The following is an 18,708-nucleotide window of genomic DNA, read 5'->3' as shown; positions in this document are numbered from 1 at the left end:
ATTCCAAGCTCACCTGATCCATTGGTGCATTGGACTTGATTGAAGTTGATTCCAAGCATCTTCAATGTTCATCACTCTTCTTTGTTTTACACATGGAGAGATCAAGAGTTGCACCTTAGATGACTGCTCATGAGCTTTTAAGATCCTAGTCACAACTCACCCAAGTAGGATGTAGAACATTGTCTTTGTGTTGACCATGATGTTGACTTTGATGTGACTGACTTTCACTAATGTTTTCCTCTGCTGATAAACTATCAAAGGAATTCTTCATCTCTGATATAGTGATAGTTCTAGCATTTCCATTAGAATTTTTGTTATATTTTGTATCCCTCTGCTAACATTTTCATTTGTTCAAACATGTTGCTCATAAATGTTATTTTAAAGTCCCTGTCTGGTGATTTCATCATCTGGGTCATCTCTGGGTCTGGTTCTGTTGACTACTTTATCAAAGGGGCTGCCATTTGCTTTTGGTGTGGCATTTTTTATGATATGCATGCCAGTATGTGTAGAAGAATGAGAAATCTGAAGCAAATAGTACTTATGCCCAGAAATGAGTATGTGTGTTTTGTCAGCCTATGAGAGTGGTGTGTTGGGTCAATGTAGTTGGTAATTGAAATTATTTGCGGTTTTGTTGTTGCTATAGTTACATCCAGTTTATTACAGTCTTCTACTTTCTCTGTGGAGTCCTGATGTGGCGCTGTGGGTTAATGCGCTGAACTGCAAGGTCAGTTAGAACTGCATGGTCGATGGTTCAAGCTCACCAATCACTCCTTGGAAATTCTGTACAGGATTGACGTCACTTAACAATAACAGCAACAACTTTCTCTGTGGTGGGGTGCTGCTGCCATATGCATAATGGGAGACCCAGGTGTCTGGGGGCTTTCTCCGTCTCCCTGCATCTACACTCAACTTCCATCAGGCCCTTCACACCTGTGCCTCTGTCCTGCACTAGATTGCTGCTGTGTGCTATTTGGAGTCAGGTTCGTGATGGGAACAGAGGTTCCTGGTTCTCCTTTTCCAATCTCAGTCTTAGGCAGGTACTGTCCCTTCCCCCTATGACAGACAAACTCTACCTTGTATTTGTGTGTGTTAGGGTAGGAGTAGAACTTTGACAAGAAAGTTTCCTGCCCGCCCCCCCACCGACCAGTGGTATCACACTCTGCTTTGTGTCAGTGTATGTTGTTGTTGTTGTTATTGTTAAGTGTCATCAAGTTGGTTCCTACTCATAACAACCCTATATAGGGGTTCTAAGAGTGGCTGGTGAATTTGAACCGCTAACCTTGCAGTTCAAACCGAACTTGCAGTCCAGCGCTTATCCTACAGCACCACACCAGGACTCCATATAATCCTGGGCATAAGTAAGCAGATGATCTGTCTCTCTCCCAGGCTTTTGTTTGTATGTCACCCTGAGCAGGCAGGTACCTTTGACTCAGCCTGTGGTGGACGTTACCCCTGGAGTTGACTGCGGTTGCTTGTTCTTTATTGTAAGACTAGTGATGGGGGTATTTTTTATGTATGGACTTTTCCTTTGTCTGAGGATCCCAGGAATTCTAGACTGTCACACTAGCTCAAATTTAGTCTGAAAGAATTTAAAATTTGATGTTTTACTGTGTTTTTTTTTTTTTTTTTGGTATCTGCTTCTATGGAGACTGCCACTGCCTCCCACGCTCACCAAAGGTGAAAGGATTCATATGTCCCATCTCCTCTCAGGGGAATGAGTAGCTCTTTGGAATTAGGTTCACCTGGCTGTGTTGCCACGTTAACTCTAAGAATGACTTTTTATTTTATCTAGTTTTTCCTTATTGTTATGTTGAGAGAAATATGCATTTGCAACTTTCTACATGCTAAATAAAGCGGGATCTCTTGGCAGGAGTCACAGACATCTTGAGGCAAGACTGGCCTGAGGCCAAGATGGTGCACTCTCATAATTACCAGTTGGTGCTGTTTGTTGACAGGAAGTTCAACTGGGGCAGTTGCCATTTCTATGGGCTTGGTCTCCTTATATCATGGCAACCACATTGTAAGATGGAGTATTTAAAGAGTAAACATCCCAGGAAACCCAGGTAGAAGCTGCTAGCTGTCCTTAAATTACCTCGGTTGCCATCCATCCAGCCTCACTGCTGCCATGTTTTATTACAGAACCCGCTGACATTCATAGGAGCACAAATACTATGTTCACTGGGGGCCATCTTGAAGAATGGCTACCACAACTATTAATGGACCCCGCATAGTTTCAATCCCTGGCCCTGTTCCTGCTTTTTTTTTTTTTCAGTGATTCTCATGTGAGGGGCACCATGGTGAATGATTTTACTTTCCTGAGCCTCAGATTCCTCATTTCATAAACTGGGGAGAATATTCCCCTTATTATTGTGAGGACAGACGGTCATAGTTCTAGTGCTCAAAGATGATAATTATTATCACTGATTCTGATGGTTTGAATGCTAAATACAGTCTCTGCATGCGATTGCATTTAATATCCAAAACAGCCGTGTGAGGGATGTACTAAAATTATCCTCGCCTCACAGATGAGAAAACGGAAGCCCTGAAAGCTTAAATAACTTGTCTACCACCACACCGTGAGGAAGTGGAAGAGCCATGCTTTTTAATCGCTTCATTTATTGTCTCTATGATTGTTTGTTCATAATCAGTATCTCCTCCAAAGAATTGTTAGCTTCTCAAGAGAAGTTATTTTATATTAATAATTTTTATATTATCCCCAATGTCTTAGTTTCCAGAGACAGGATAGATGTAAAAACAATAATACTTTTGAATTGGATAAGAGAGTACTTGGCAGAAAGTATGGGAATGTGTAAATTCTCAGCCTGCAGTGACTTGCTATATTAGGTCTCTTTGGGAGACCTTATTAACCTCCTTGGCACCCACTTGTCTAAATCCTCAAGGTCACAGAATGTGTCTTCTTGGTGGCTCCAAGGGGAACCGGACTAAGATTTATTATATTTATCTGTTTTCACTGTGATGAAATCTCCACAGTTTCTCAGCCTGATACCAAACTCTGAATCTACTCTTCCCTGCCATTTACTTCAGAGACTGCAGATTTCTTCTAAATATCACCCTTGCTCTGCAGACATACTTCCTCTCCTCCTAGGATGAATTTAGATTGATGAATACCCTGCAAAACACTTTGCCTTAATGCAAACCTCCTTCCTCAACTCTCAGAATCCCTGCTGAGCCTTAAAACTTGCTAATCAGGAACTAAGAGAGGGATACAGTCATCTACGGGTGCAAGAAGGCTGGATGCAAGACAAAATAATGGTTTACCAGGTCATTCTGTCCCCAAACCACCTTTCCAAGTTCTGTGAACTTCTGTAATCATACTAATAATAATCATTAGTTTTTAATCAATTGTCTTGAAATGAAAAGAGGAATGGCTTTCTGTAGGATTATAAATTGTTATGAAGTAGCTGACCTATGCCAGAAATCACAGCTTCTGTGTCTAAAGTTAAATGTCAGGAGGAATTTGTTGGGGAAAGAGGTAAACAAGCCTGCAGAATGGAAAGTGTTTCTCGAAGACACTGCCCAGAAAGGGCTTGGAAGGCCTGAAATGCCCCTGGAAACTCTGATAAGGCCACTGCCTCTTCATTCTCTCCTCCAGGTGTAAACAGAAAGCTTTGGTGCAGACTCAAGTGTGTACCCACATTAAGATATTCCCCTCATCCATACTCCCAGCTATCCTGTGGCTATTGTTGTTAGCTGTTGTTGACTTGGATCTGGAGTCCTGGTGACCTCATGCACAAGGGAACGAAGTGCTGCCCATCCTGCACCATCCCCATGATGAACTGCAGTTTAGATCCTTGTGACCCATTGGGTTTTCACTGGCTGATGTTCACTGGCTAGTCTATCTTAGTTGGGAAGCTCTGTGAAACCTGTTCAACATCACAGCAACATGTCACTCATTCCTTGATTTAGAACCTCAGTAGGAGAGAATACCAGGAAAATGGGGGCTGCTCTTATCTCTTTTAAGCTACCAGTTAGGATGATAAGTTTGTATAATGGAGGGAAAAAAACGGGTCATGGATTCACCATAGACAAGGCCCCTTGAATCATGCAAGATGATGCGTCTCCTTATCATTGGTCAGGAATTGTGTTTCAACAGTTTTGAAGGCATTTAACTCCAAGAGTTTAAATTGATCTTGGCTTAGTGTTTGTTTATCCAAGTCCATAACCCTTTCTACCAAATGACCCCACCACTCATCTGTCAGTTTGTTGTACTGTGGTGGTTTGTGTGTTGCTATGATGCTAGAAGCTACATTCCTTGTATTTTAAATACCAGCAGGGTCACCCGTGGTGGACAGGCTTCAGCGGAGCTTCCAGACTAAGACAGACTAGGAAGAAGGAGCGGTGGACTATTTCTGAATATTTACCCACTGAAAATTCTATGAATAGCAGAAGAACATTATCAGTTATACTGCCAGAAGATGAGACCCTCAGGTCGGAAGGCAGTCAAAGAACAACTGCCTTTGAGGGGAAGAGCGTCCTCTTCAAAATAGAGTTGACCATAATGGAATAAATGGAGTAAAACTTTTTGGGCCTTCATTTGCTGATGGGATACAACTCAAAATGAGGACAAACAGCTGAAAACATCCATAATAATTGGGACATAGAATGTACAAAGTATGAATCTGAGAAAATTAGAAACTGTCAAAAATGAAATGAAACACAAAAGATGGATACCCTAGGCTGTAGTGAGATGAAATGGACTGGTATTGGCCATTTTGAATCTGACAGTCATATGGTTTACTATGCCAGAAATGACAAATTCAAGAGGAATGGCATTGCATTCACAGTCAAAAAGAACTTTTCAAGATCTGTCTTCAAGTGCAATGCTGTCAGTGATAGGATAATGTCTATATGCCTATAAGTAAAACCAGTTAATACCATTGTTATTCAAATGTATGCACCAATCACGAATGCCAGTGATGATGACATTGAAGAATTCTACCAACTTCTTCAGCCAGAAATTGATCAAACATGTAATCAAGATGCATTGGTAATTACTGGTGATTAGAATGTAAAAACTGGAAACAGGAATATCAGTTGGAAAATATGGCCTTTGTGATAGAAACGATGCTGGAGATCGCATGATAGAATTTTGCAAGACCAGTGACTTATTCATTGGCCTTTTAAAACAACATAAAAGGCAGAGATATACCATGCATGTCACCAGATGGAATACATAGGAATCAAATAGACTATATCTGTGGAAGTGAAGGTGGAAAACCTCAACATCATCAGCCAAAACAAGGCCAGGGACAGACTGTGGAACAGACCATCAATTATTCATATGAAAGTACAGGCTGAAGCTGAAGAAAATGAAAACAAGTTCAAGAAAGCCAAAATATGACCTTGAATTTAGAGAACACCTCAATAATAGATTTGATGCACTAGACACTAATGACTGAAGACAGAAGAATTGTGGGCTGACATCAAGAATATCATAGAGGAAGAAAGCAAAAGGTCATTAAGAAGACAGGAAGAGAGAAAAGACCAAACTGGGTGTCAGAGAAACTCTGAAACTTGTTCTCCAGCGTAGAGATGCTAAAGCAAACTGAAGAAATGAGGAGGACAAAGTGCTGAACAGAAAACTCCAAAGGGCAGCTGGAGAAGATAAAGTCAAGTATTATAATGGAATGTGAAAAGATCTGGAGTTAGAAAACAAAAAGGAAGAACATGCTCATCATTTCTCAAACTGAAGAAAAATGTAAGTTTCGACTTGGAATATTGGAGGATTCTATGGACAAAATATCGAATAATAAAGAAAGCATCATAAGAAGATGGAAGGAATACAGTTACTCTACCAAAAAGAAATGGTCGATGTTTAACCTTTTTAAGATGTAACATGTGATCAAGAACCACTGGTACTGAAGGAAGAAGTCCAAGTGGCATGGAAGACATTGGCATAAACAAGTCTCCAAGAATTGACAGAACACAAATTAGAATATTTCAATAAACTGATGCAGCACTGGAAACACACTCATTTGTGCCAAGAAATTTTGAAGACAGCTAAATTTAGAAGACAACTGATTGGAAAGAGATACATATTTGTGCTCATTTCAAAGACAGGTGACCCAACTGAATGTGGAAATCATAGCACAATATCATTACTCTCACATGCAAATAAAATTTTGCTAAAGATAATTTTAAAAAGTTTGCAACAGTACATTGACAGGGAACAACCAGAAGATGTGGAACTGGGGATATTGCTGCTGACGTTGGATGGCTCTTGGTTGAAAGTAGAGATTTTCTAAAAGATGTGTACTTTGCTTTATTGACTATGCATAGGCTTCCTACTGTGTGAACCATGACAAAGTATGGATAACATTGTAAAGAATGGGTGTTTCAGAACACTTAATTGTGTGCATGAAGAACCTGTACATAGACCAAGAGACAGTTGTTCAAGCAGAACAAGGGGATACTGAGTGGTTTAAAGTCAGGAAAGGTGTGTGCCTGGTTTGTATCATTTTACCATACTTATTCAATCTGTGTGCCGAGCAAATTATCTAAGAAGCTGGATTATATGAAGAAGAATGCAGCATCAGCATTGGAGGAAGACTCATTAATAACCTTTGACTTACGAATGATACAACCTTGCGTCTGGAAGTGAAGAGGACTTTAAATACTTAACTGATGAATTTCAAAGACCTCAATGTAAAGAAAACGATGATCCTCAAAACTAGACCAATAAATAACATAAATGCAGAAAAGATTGAAGTGATCAAAGACTTCATTTTGGTTGGATTCACAGTCAATACTCATGGAAGCAGTACCCAAGAATCAAAGGACACCCTACAATAGGCAAATCTTTTGCAAATGATCTCTTTAAAATATTCAAGAGCAAAGACGTCAGTTTCAGGACTAAGGTGTGCTTAAGTCATGGTATTTACAATCACCTCATATACATACGAAATTTGGACAATGAGTAAGGAAGATGTATAAGCGTTGATACCATTAAATTATGCTAATGGAGAAGGATATTGAAAGAACATGTACTGTAAGAAAAATAAGCAAAATGATCCTTAGAAACCAGACTGGCAAGATTTCATCTCTTCTACTTTGGACTTGTCATTAGGAGGGACTAGATCCTGGAGAAGTCCATCGTGCTTGGTAAGGTGGAAGGTCAGTGAAAAAGAGGAAGTTCCCCAATGAGATGACAGACACAGGGGCAGCAGCAATGGGCTCAAACATAACTGTAGGATGGTGCAGGTCTTGACAGTGTTTTGTTCTGTTGTACAGAGGGATGCTATGAGTCAGAACTGACTGGAAGGCACCTGGCAAAACCACCACCACCAACTTGACCTCTCTACAGCATCACCACCATTATGGACAATGTTCAGGTGAGTCAACATTTAGAGTTCACTCTGTCTTAAGATTTCCTCTTTCCGATTACATATCTCTAGTTGTTACAGTCAATTTCATTCCATCCCAGCAGCCCACAGACTCACCTTTAGGCTGTGTACATAGCATGCTTCCAGGAATACAGTGACCATGGAGCCTGGTAAAATGGGCCATGAATGAGTTCCTGGGAGAAACAGTACAGAGAACATTATAACTGGGAATCACGTGTTGCTAAGGCATACGATTCTTGAATAAAAAATGAGAATGGCCCTTCTGCCAAGCCGATTTTTTCAGCTAATGCCTTTAGTAAGATATGTCTATGCCCTAATCCCCAGAGCCTGTGAATACTATCTTATATGGCAAATAAGTGAATATTGCTTTATATGTTGTTGTTAAGTGTCATTGAGTCAGTTCCAACTCATAGTGACCCTGTGTAGGCTTTCTGAGGTTATAAATCTTTGTTGGGGCAGAAAGTTTCATCTTTCTCCCAAGGAGTGGCTGGCAGGCTCAAACCGCCAACCTTGTGGCTTGCCTTATATTAAATGCTGTGTCATCAGTTCTGACTCAGAGCAATCTGCACAGGGTTTCTGAGGAGCAACTGGTGAGTTTGTACTGCTTACCTTGTGACTCAGTGCTTATCCTACAGCGCCACACCAGGACTCCTTGCTGTATATGGTGGCAGATATAATTGAATTAAGGCTCTTGAGATGAAGGAGTTATCTGGAATTATCGACTTGTTGTTAAGTACCATGGAGTTGTTTCCAACTCATAGTGACTCTGTATGACTATCTGGGTGGGTCCCTAAATACTGTCAGAAGTGTGCTTATAAGAAAGAATCAAGGGAAGTAAGAAAGAAGAAGAAGAGAAGACAGACACACAGAGGATAAGGTGATAGGAAGATGAAGGCAGAGACTGCAGTGTTGCAGCCACAATCCAAGGAAAGCCAGCCGTTACCTGAAGCTGAAAAAAGCAAAGGAGAGACTTTTCTCTAGAGACTGGAGAGAGCATGGCCCTACCAACACCTCAATTTCAGATTTCTGCCCTTCACAACTGTGTGAGAGAGAAAATCTGTAGTATTTATTTATGATAAATTTATTTATGATAAATCATTTATGATAATTTGATACAGCAGCCACAGAAAACAAATATACCTTTGATGGCATATCAGCTGCTTGCTAATCACAAAAACAACCACAATAAGGACAGCTTCTATTTACTGAGCAAGGTATCTTTGCCAAGCACTGTGGTAAGCAGTCTCATGCAATGTCATGCAATGTCAGTCTCATGCAATGTCAGTCCATTGTCCTGTCACAATGGGGCAGCACCATTGCCATCCACCGTTTGCTGAGGAAACCGTTTGCTGAGGAAGGTGAGACACATGAACTGAAAGACACCACCAGTAAGTGGTGGAGCTGAAATGAGATCCTAGGTCTGCTTGACTCTGTTGGGTGCTGTCAGAGGAAGAGGTGTTGTTGTGGTTGTTAAGTGCTGTCGAGTCGGTTCCTACTCATAGCGACCCTGTACTGGGTTTCTGAGGCTGTAAATCTTTACAGGAGCAGAAAACCTCATCTTTCTCCCTCAGAGCAACTAGTAGTTTTGAACTGCTGACCTTGCGGTTCACAGCCCAATTAGTAACCACTACGCTACCAGAGCTCCTTGAAGAAGAGGTAGGGGAAAGGAAAGCAGAGAGAGGCACAGCAACCATAGGGGGCAATTTAACAGCCGCTGTTCTGGTGTAGCGCTATAGAAAAAGCATTGGATTGCTAACTGCAAGGTCAGTGGTTCAGATCCACCAGCTGCTCTTTGGAAACCCTATTCAGGATCACTATGAGTCAGAACCCACTTGACGGCACTTAACAACAACAATAAACCTAAATGCTGGTGGTTCGAATCTATCTAGCTGTACCACGAAAGGAAGGCCTGACCATGTATTGCTGTAAAGATTACAGTTCTGCTCTACAGCACACGGAGAATTAAGTGGTCAGAAACTTCAAAAAAGAAAAAAAATTATTTTTGAATATATGAACTACATTTTGAATACATCAAAATCTGCCAGGAGGAAGTGCAAGGTCTGGCAGGTGTGTGCGGGTGAGGTGAGGTGCTCGGGTCCCGAAGTTGTCATGATGACTGTTCAGAGCCAATGTCTGCTTTCACTGTGGATCTCATTCTTCACTGCTGCCAAGATGCAAATAACTTCACACAGGCTGGCATCATAGTGTGGTGTTGACAGGTGAGTCCTCTGTCCTCTGAAACCGTCCAAGTCTGAGTGGTCAGGCTCTGGGGAGTCTGCCCAGCCTGGAGAACTCCTCAGGGAAGCTGTGGGCATGTCTAGTCATAGCCACTCACTTGAAGGCAATTTTCATTCTTTCCCTGAAGCCTAGTTTCCCCTTGATCTTCTACAGCTGGCTGTGGTCTATAAACTCAGCTCAAGGAACAAATGTAGGCTCTAAGGAAAGGAAAAAGATAAGCACAAAGGTATCTCCTGCAGCAAGCCATCTGCTGGGCTTAATGTGCTTAGTTGGGGACAATCTGGACCGGATGGGCTTTATGGGACGCCAGAGCTTTGCTTTCATTACACCAATTGCATTCGGAGCAATGAGGGATGGACCCCAGCGACTAGGCATTTCAGGTAATTATTTGGAATGAGAGAATTGTTGCATCGAGGGTATTGACAACAGGCTAAGGACAAACAGCCTTCAGCAACAATTGTTTGTTATAACTAAAGGCTATCACTGTTGTTTCGTGCTGTCAAGTTGGTTCTGACTCATAGTGACCCTGTATAGGGTTTCCAAGGAGCAGCTGATGAGTTTGAACTGCCAACTGCCAACCTTGTGGTTCAAACCAACCTTGCAGTCCAGTGCTTTAATCACACAGCACCACACCAGGACTTTAAGAGAAGGCTATCTAAAGACCCTCTATTGTTTCCTAAGGAGCTCTGGTAGTGTAGTGGTTACAAATCGGGCTGCGAACTGCAAGGTCAGCAGTTCGAAACTACCAGCTGTTCCAAGGGAGAAAGATGAGGCGTTCTGCTCCTGTAAAGATTTACAGCCTCAGAAACCCAGTACAGGGTCGCTATGAGTAGGAACCGACTCCACGGCACACATCCAGCCATTGTTTCCTATTGCCATGGTCTGAGGATACTAACAAAAATTGAAACTAAGCTGTATTATTCAGGGTTCTGTAGAAAACGGGATTGATGGGATACACACCCACAAATACCAGTATGTGGACCCAGTACACAGCACTAGTACATGTGTGATGTATGGGAACCAATACTCTTTGCATAGTGCCTATGGAAACCATATCAGCACCAACTTGACCTCTTCACAGCATCACCACCATTATGGGCAATGTTCAGGTGCGCCAACATTTAAGGTTCACTGACTCAAAGCAAGCAAACATTGGACCTTTTTGGCAGAAAACGGTCCAAATTCTATTCCTGACCCTCCTTCCAAAGACTATGTACCAATAAGTAGCCTCATTTGAGTTCCATAACCAGTTGCCCTTGAGTTGGTTCCTACGGATGAGATCCCAGGAATTTTAGGGTAGAACTGTGCTCCATAGGCGTCTCAGTGGCTAATTTATTTCAGAAGTAGATTACCAGGCCTTTTTCCCAAGACACCTCTGGGTGGAGTTCTAGCCCAATACTAAGCGAGCAAAGACCCCAGAAGTCAAACTGGAAGGACTTTGCACAAAGAAAGTGTCTACAGCCTGGTTTTCCCTTTGCTGTTTGCGTCTTTGTTTTTCCCAGCATTCCCAAAGTCCTGAGGAATTCGAGGGGTTTGAATTGGACTGATTCCAGAGCCTGTATAATGAGCCCCAGTGTTCATGACTGCTCGTTTGCATGATGGATTTGGCTGTGAACAAACATGCCAACAGCAGGTGGACCTGTAGCTGCAGAGCTGGAAGCCAATCACATGACATCTTCCTGGGCTTGAAAGAAGAGTCTGGCGGCAGCTCAAACAATAGTAATAGATTAAAAAACGTGGGCATCCCAAGACCTCAGATCACTGTTTTTAAATAGTGACAGAAAAAAAAAAGTCTAAACTGATGATGCACATTTATACTATTTATCTTCCATAACATGAGGCTTTTTAAAAAGACTGCTTTTTATCAAAATCCATCAGTCTGATATTCCTTGCAGAGGGCTTTTCTAGAATACTGATGTATGCTAGTTAGGATGCATATAGTAGATATCTTCTGGGACTGGGTCTGATGGATGGTGGAGTACCAACAGACGGATGAGATGTAATGACTTCTCTGGGTGGACCACTGGGAGAGGCAAACCTGGAAAAAAGAGATGTAATACAGAGGTCGGTGATTCAGACTCAGCGGCCCTGAGTAGGGTTTCTGAGGAGCTGAGGTGGTTTGCCGTCCGGTGCTGATCCTGCAGTACCGTACCAGGAGTCCAATACGGAGGTGGGTGTGGCCAAACCTTAAAAACTGCTGGTAAATACCATCAAGTCGGTTCTGACTTGCAGGCACTCTGTATAGAAGACTTCTGAGAAGTTGCTGGTGGGTTTGAACCACTGACTTTAAGGTTAGCAGTCCAATGCTTATCCTATAGGACCATATACTGTGCTTGAGTGGTGGTGGTGGTTATGTGCCATGCAGTTGGTTCTGACTCATCATGACCCTGTACAGGATTTCCTAGCATGTAAATCTTTATGGGAGCCAAAAGCCTTATCTCTCTCCCGCGGAACAGCTGGTAGTTTCGAACTGCTGACCCTGAGGTTAGCAGCCCAATTCGTAACCACTATGCTACCAGAGCTCCTTGTGGTTGAGTAATCCAAGGCTTTTAGTGGCTGAGCTGAGGCGGCAACCCAAGTCCCTAGATTTCATTGTTCTTCCTTTTTTTTTTCCTGGAAGACCTGAAGGCAGATAGCTGCGAAAAGAGTCAAAAACTCTGAGTTTGGAAAGTCAGAGGACTTAGATTCTCAGCTTTGTTCCTTTACTGTACTCCATTTGAGGACAATTCTGTAGCATTATGAGCCCGTTGGTTCCTTGGTTTACTGAAGCCTTGTGTATTGCAGCGGTTTGGGGGAGCCGCTGCTACTCAATGGCTGGGGAGGCTAAACAGCCCCACACTGAAGGACCCCTCTGAGAAACACGGCTCTGTTGGGTGATGAGTTCTTGCAAAATTAGAACTCCCCTTGCTATTCAATGTGCACTGTGCCCTATCTTGTAGTATGGATTGTGTTATGTCCCTCATAAATATTTAAATATGTGTTGAAAATCCTACCATGCCTGTTGTTATAATCCCGTTTAGGAATGAGTTTTCTATGTTATGTAGGATTAGTGTAGCTGTTGTTGTTGGTTGGTATGCACAACAGAACCATCTTCACAATTGTTATGCTTGAGTTCACTGGTGCTGCCATTGTGCCAACCGTCTTATTGGGGGCCTTCCTCTGTCTCACTGACCCTCCACTTAACCAAGCATGATGTCCTTCTCCAGTGACTGGTCCCTCCTGATAATATGTCTGAAGTATGAGAAACAAAGTCTGCCCATCCTGTCTTCTAAGGAGCATTCTGTCTGTACTTCTTCCAACACAGATTTGTTTGTTCTTCTGGCAGTCCATGGTACTTTGAATAGTCTTCTCCAACACCATAACTCAAATGCATCAAACTGCGGCTTTCCTTATTCATTGTTCAAGTTTCACATGCATATGAATGAGCCTATTGAAAATACTGTGGCTTGGATCAGGCACCTTAGTCTTCAAACTGACATCCCTGTTAGACACTTTAAAGAGGTCTTGTGCAACAGATTTGCCTAATGCAATAGGTCATTTGATTTTTTGACTGCTGTTTTCATGAGTGTTGATAGTGGATCCAAGCAAAATGAAATCTTGGACAACTTCAATCTTTTCTTCATTTATCATGTTATTTATTGAGTGTGTGTTAAATTGATCTCTTTTGAGATATAAGAGATTAAGTGAGTAAAAAGCAAGCACAGTTGGGGAAAGCTATGCCTATCACATGAGATCTACAAGGAATCAAAAAACAGAAGCTGAAAGGAGACAAGGGCCTTTTCTCAGAGTCAACAGAGAGAAAGCCTTCTCCTGAAGTCAGACAGTTAGCCTCCTAAGTGGTGAGAAAATAAATTTGTTTGTCACCCACTGTAGTATTTCTATAGTAGCAGCACTAGATAGCTAAGGCACCCTTGGATTAAAAAGCTGCTAAAAGTTTAATGGCTGATGCACAGTTGATGGTACTGTTGTGGACAGAGTAAGGATTCCAGCATGAACACAGGGTGTAACGGTGTCTCTGCAGCTGGTTCCTCTAACTGTAAAACGGGAATGGAATTACCTGTCATGCCTCTCCATTAATTTTTTATAAGGCACAATGACAGTAACACACCAATTGCCATTTATTCAGTGCTTATTGTGGACCAAGGCCCATGCACACCACTGACACAGCTTATTCAATCTCCAGAACATCCCCGGGAGGCAGAACCGAGTTTCTTGCTTTCCAAATCCTGACACTGAGTCTCAGAGGGCTCAGATGCTTTGCCCCTGGGCCATACAGCCAAGAAGGGTACAACTTACCCAGAACTTGGGCTCCAGATCATGCTGCTGTATGAAAAGGAAGAGGAGAACATTCCACTTAGTACACACCTAGTAGCGTAGTGGTTACGAATCGGGCTGCGAACCTTAAGGTCAGCGGTTCGAAACTACCAGCTGCACTGCAGGAGAAAGATGAGGCTTTCTACTCCCGTAAAGATTTACACCCTCGGAAACCCTATACAGGGTCGCTACGGGTCTGAAATTACTCGATGGCACATAACAACAACAACTATGTATGAAGAAATTTTCTTTCCTGGTCTTTTGAATGAAGTCCTTTGAAAAGTGATGAGGATGGAGAGGATGCTGGTTGTTGGAATAAAGTGGGTTCATGGTCAAGGCAGCAGGGGTTAAGTCAGGCAGCCATGAGGGCAAGTCCCAATTCTGACACTTTACAAAGCAGAACGCTCTCCCACAGTTTCTCCTTTTGTAAAACCAGATGACAAGGCCATGTTTCTCTAAATTTGCTGAATGATGCTACGTGTAATGTGTTTACCATGTTACCTACCTGTCTTATAGCAATTTTGAGATAAATGGTAGCTATTACTAGCTATAATTAATTTCTAGAGGTTGAACAGTAAAGAAATCAAGGGGAGAGATGAATTTTCCTTCCCCTCAGTCCCTTCTACTCCCCTCCCAAGCACCAGGAGTATGTGTCAGTTTCAGCTCACTATATGCCCCCCTGTTGCAATGCCCTGTCATCCTAATTTGTCTGAGGTCAAACCCCTGGACACCTGTGGCAGGGGCCCAAGACCTACAGTGACTGTAGATGTTTCAATGACCAAATGGGATTGGGTGGAGGGGAGGCACCTTTCTTGTTCAGCAAGAGCCCAACTCATTGCTTTTGAATGGATTTCAACTCATAGCAACTCTACATGACAGACTGTAAGTGTCCTGTGGGATTTCTAAGGCTGTAAATCTTTATGGAAGCAGACTGCCGCTTATTTCTGCCACAGAGTGGTTAGCAGTAATAGTAATAGTAGTGCTAGAGCGTTAAACACTGCACTGCCAAGGTTCCTATCAACGAGAGCAGTGGTTCTCAAACTTTAGCATGCATCAGAATCACCTGGAGGACTGGTTAAAAGACAGGTTGTTGGCCTCCACCCCGGAGTCTCTGATTCAGTAGGTCAAGTTGAAGCTGGAGAAAATTAAAATACATCCATGAGAACCAAAGTATGGCTTTGAGTATATTCCACCTGAATTTAGGGGCCATCTCAACAGTAGATTTGATGCATTCAGCACTAATGACTGAAGACCAGATGAGTTGTAGGATGACATCAAGAACTTCATACATGAAGAAAGCAAGTGCTTATTTAAAAAAATAAGAAAGAAAAGACCAAAATGGATTTCAGAAAAGACTCTGAAACTTGATCTGAAGCATAGAGAAGCTAAAGTGGCTAGGAGAAATGTTGAAATTACATGAGCTGAACAGATGATTTCAAAGTGAACCTGAGAAGACTAAGTATTATAATGAAGTGTGCGAAGACCTGAAGTTAGAAAACCAAAGGGGAAGAACACACTCAGCACTTCTTGTACATAGACCAAGAGGCATCATTTGAACAGAACAAGGGGATACCATGTAGTTTAAAATCAGAAAAGGTTTGTGTTAGGGTTGAATCCTTTCACCATATTTATTGAATCTGTATGCTGAGCAAATAGTCTGGGAAGCTGGATGTGTGAAGAACAGCATGATGTCTAGATTGGAGGCAGACTTATTAATGACCTGCGGTATACAGATAGCACAACCTTGCTTGCTGGAAGCAAAGAGGACTTGAAGACCTTGTCAGAGGAAATCAAAGTCTACAGTATTCAGTGTGGGCTATACCTTAACATAAAACAAATATCCTAACAACTGGACCAGTAACTAACATCATGATAAACACAGAAAACAATTGAAGTAGTTGAAAATTTGTGAATTTTCATGAATGACCATGAAGGAAACAAAGAAGAAAAGAAAGGATGTATTATATGTATTATGTTTTGTAGCAAATCTGCTACGAAAGACCTAAAACAAAGGTGCCGCTTTGAGGACTAAAATGTGCCTGACCCAAGCCAAGATATTTTCAATCATCTCATATGCATATAAAAGCTAAATAATGAATAAGGAAGACCAGAAAAAAAAGGATGCCTTTGAATTATTGTGTTAGTAAAGAGTATTGAATATATGATGGGCTGTCAGAAGAATGAAGAAATCTGCCTTGAAAGATGTGCAGCCAGATGCTCCTAAGGATTCAATATGGCAGGACTTTGTCTCGTGTACTGTGGACATGTTATCAGGAGGCACCAGCTCCTAGAGAACATCATGCATGATAAACTAAAGTCACTGAGTAAAAGGAAGACTCTCAATGATGTGGATTGACACTGTGCCTATGACAAAGGGGTCAAACACAACAAGGATTGTGAGGATTGCACTGTAATGGGCAATGTTTCATTCTGTTGTCTATAGGGTTGCCGTGAGTTGGAACCAACTCGATGGCACCTAACAATAAAGACAATAGGATGTTGTTGTTGTTGTTATGTGCTATGGAGTTGGTTCCAACTCATAGCGACCCTGCACAGGGTTTCCAAGGCTGTAAATTTTTACGGGAGCAGAAAGTCTCACTTTCTCCTGCAGAACAGCTGGTAGTTTCAAACTGCTGACCCTGAGGTTAGCAGCCCAATTCATAACCACTACATGTCCAGAGCTCCTTAAAGATAGGACCCAAGAATTTGCATTTCTAGCAAGTTCCAGAGCCTCTGCTGTTTTCACTTAGCTATGTTGACTCTTACAAGCACAGAAGTATACTAAATTAAAAACTGAATTAACTTCAGAAACATTAATGTTGCTGGTTCAGGAACCACACTTAGAGAACCAATGAGCTAAAGAAATGAGGACAGATCTGGATATTTCTAGTGAATTTCTATTTCTTGTGGAAAAGTGTTTTTGCTTTTCCTCTGAGTCATCTGATGGGTTTCCATGGTCTCTATACTAGACATCTCTGAGGAGTAGCCTGAATTGGAAACAGATATGACACAGCACTTGATCCAGAGCCCCATCTGAGGTCAGGCAGGGTAGGACACCCCAGCACAGAGGACACACACCCTTGTTTCCACAGTATCAGGGCTACTCCTGCCTGCTTGTTGGGCCCCTGTGGCTGCCTCCCTTCCCAGGGCAGAGCCAGCACATAGGTTCTTGCTGACAATCTGGGGGTAATTCGACACTGGACTCAAATACACAGGGTGAAGAATCAGCTGCCCCTCCTCCTTACCCCATGGTAACTGTTGGCAGGATGTGGTGACATGTGCCTTCTACATGATGCTAGGGCCTACTGGAGGCTACACAGAGGCAACTGAAGCCTTGGGCAGGTGCTCAGCTCCCTCTGATCTGCAAACACTCTTCTGTGCACAGCACTGGATGGCAACTCATCAGAGATGGATTTCAATGTTGTTTTGATTTTCCATTCCTCATCTCCTGTCCTGGCTCACCGTAGACTCAACAATCTGCCATAGCTGACTTTTCTGGATGGATTCCACAGAGATAACGCTGTATACTCCTCCCCTCGCCCCTGGCACATACACCATCACCTTCATTGCAAGTCAGTCAGTGGCTGAGGGCTGTAGTGTTTTTCCATGTACTTCCTTGGTTTTGTTCTGCTGTGCATAAGGTCGCTGTGAGTCAGCACCGACTTGATGGCACCTAAGAACAGCAACCCTGGCTGCCTTGACATTGATAGGAAGTCATTTCAGCAATCAAGATTGATTTCTTGGAGAGAGCTATGTGGTATTTCAGTACATACCAGGAGAGAGGGTGGAGTAGAGGGGGAGAGGGAATGGAGGTGTGGCTCCGTTTCATGTGTGGCAGACCCCAGGGCCTGGGCACTGCCCTGGGATTCATTAGGTGATTGGCAGGGCTTGTATCTGTTCTTTGATTCTGTTCTGCAGAGTCACGCATACGCTGCTCCCAGTTTTCTTCTGGTGCTGCAGAGAAATGGCACATTCCAGAATTAGAGTTTGCACAGACTGGAGTTGGAATGGAGTCGTGCTAACCAAAAGGTTGGCGATTCAAGTCCACCAGTTGCTCCTCGGAAACCCTATACAGGGTTGCTGCTATGAGTTGGAAGCAGCTCATTGGTACTTACCAGCAACAGCAGCAACAACAGAGTTGGAATGAAACTCAGAGCTCATCATCAGAGCTCAGTAGCAAGTAATTTTTATTTACTGCCAACTGCAATGGATTGGGAATGGCTACAGAGAACTGCAGTGGAAGCCCACTCAGAACTCAGGGGAAAGGGTGCCCACATCTTACGGTCATGTCTGCCTAGGTATAGGATGGAAGACTGGCCATAAGAGGCAGTAAAAACATCAGTGGTTGTCAGGGGTTCTAGAAGGAGGAGAGGAGGGAGAGATAGAAGATCCCAGGTCATTTTAAGGCTAGTGAAACAATTCTCACAGAATGAATACATGACAGTATACATTTATCCAAACCCACAGGACTGCACAACACAAAGAGTGAACTCTAAAGTCAACTGTGGACTTCAGCTGATGTGTTACGTGCTGTCTAGTTGGTTCCAACTCATAATGGCCCTCTAACGAAACACTGCCTGGTCCTGTACCAACCTCACAATTGCTGCTATATTTGAGCTCCTTGTTGCCACCCCTCTGTCTCTCTTGTTGGGGGACTTCTTTTTTTTCATTGACCCTCTACTTTACCAAGCATGGTATTCTTCTGTAGGGACTGATCCTTACTGACATTTCCAAAGTATGAGACAAAGTCTCACCATCCTGGCTTTCTAAGGAGCTTTCTAGCTGTACTTCT

The sequence above is a fragment of the Chrysochloris asiatica genome, unplaced genomic scaffold (assembly GCF_000296735.1).
Source record: "Chrysochloris asiatica unplaced genomic scaffold, ChrAsi1.0 scaffold00001, whole genome shotgun sequence".
NCBI classification, from domain to species: domain Eukaryota; kingdom Metazoa; phylum Chordata; class Mammalia; order Afrosoricida; family Chrysochloridae; genus Chrysochloris; species Chrysochloris asiatica.
Note: the sequence above shows the minus strand (reverse complement) of the source record.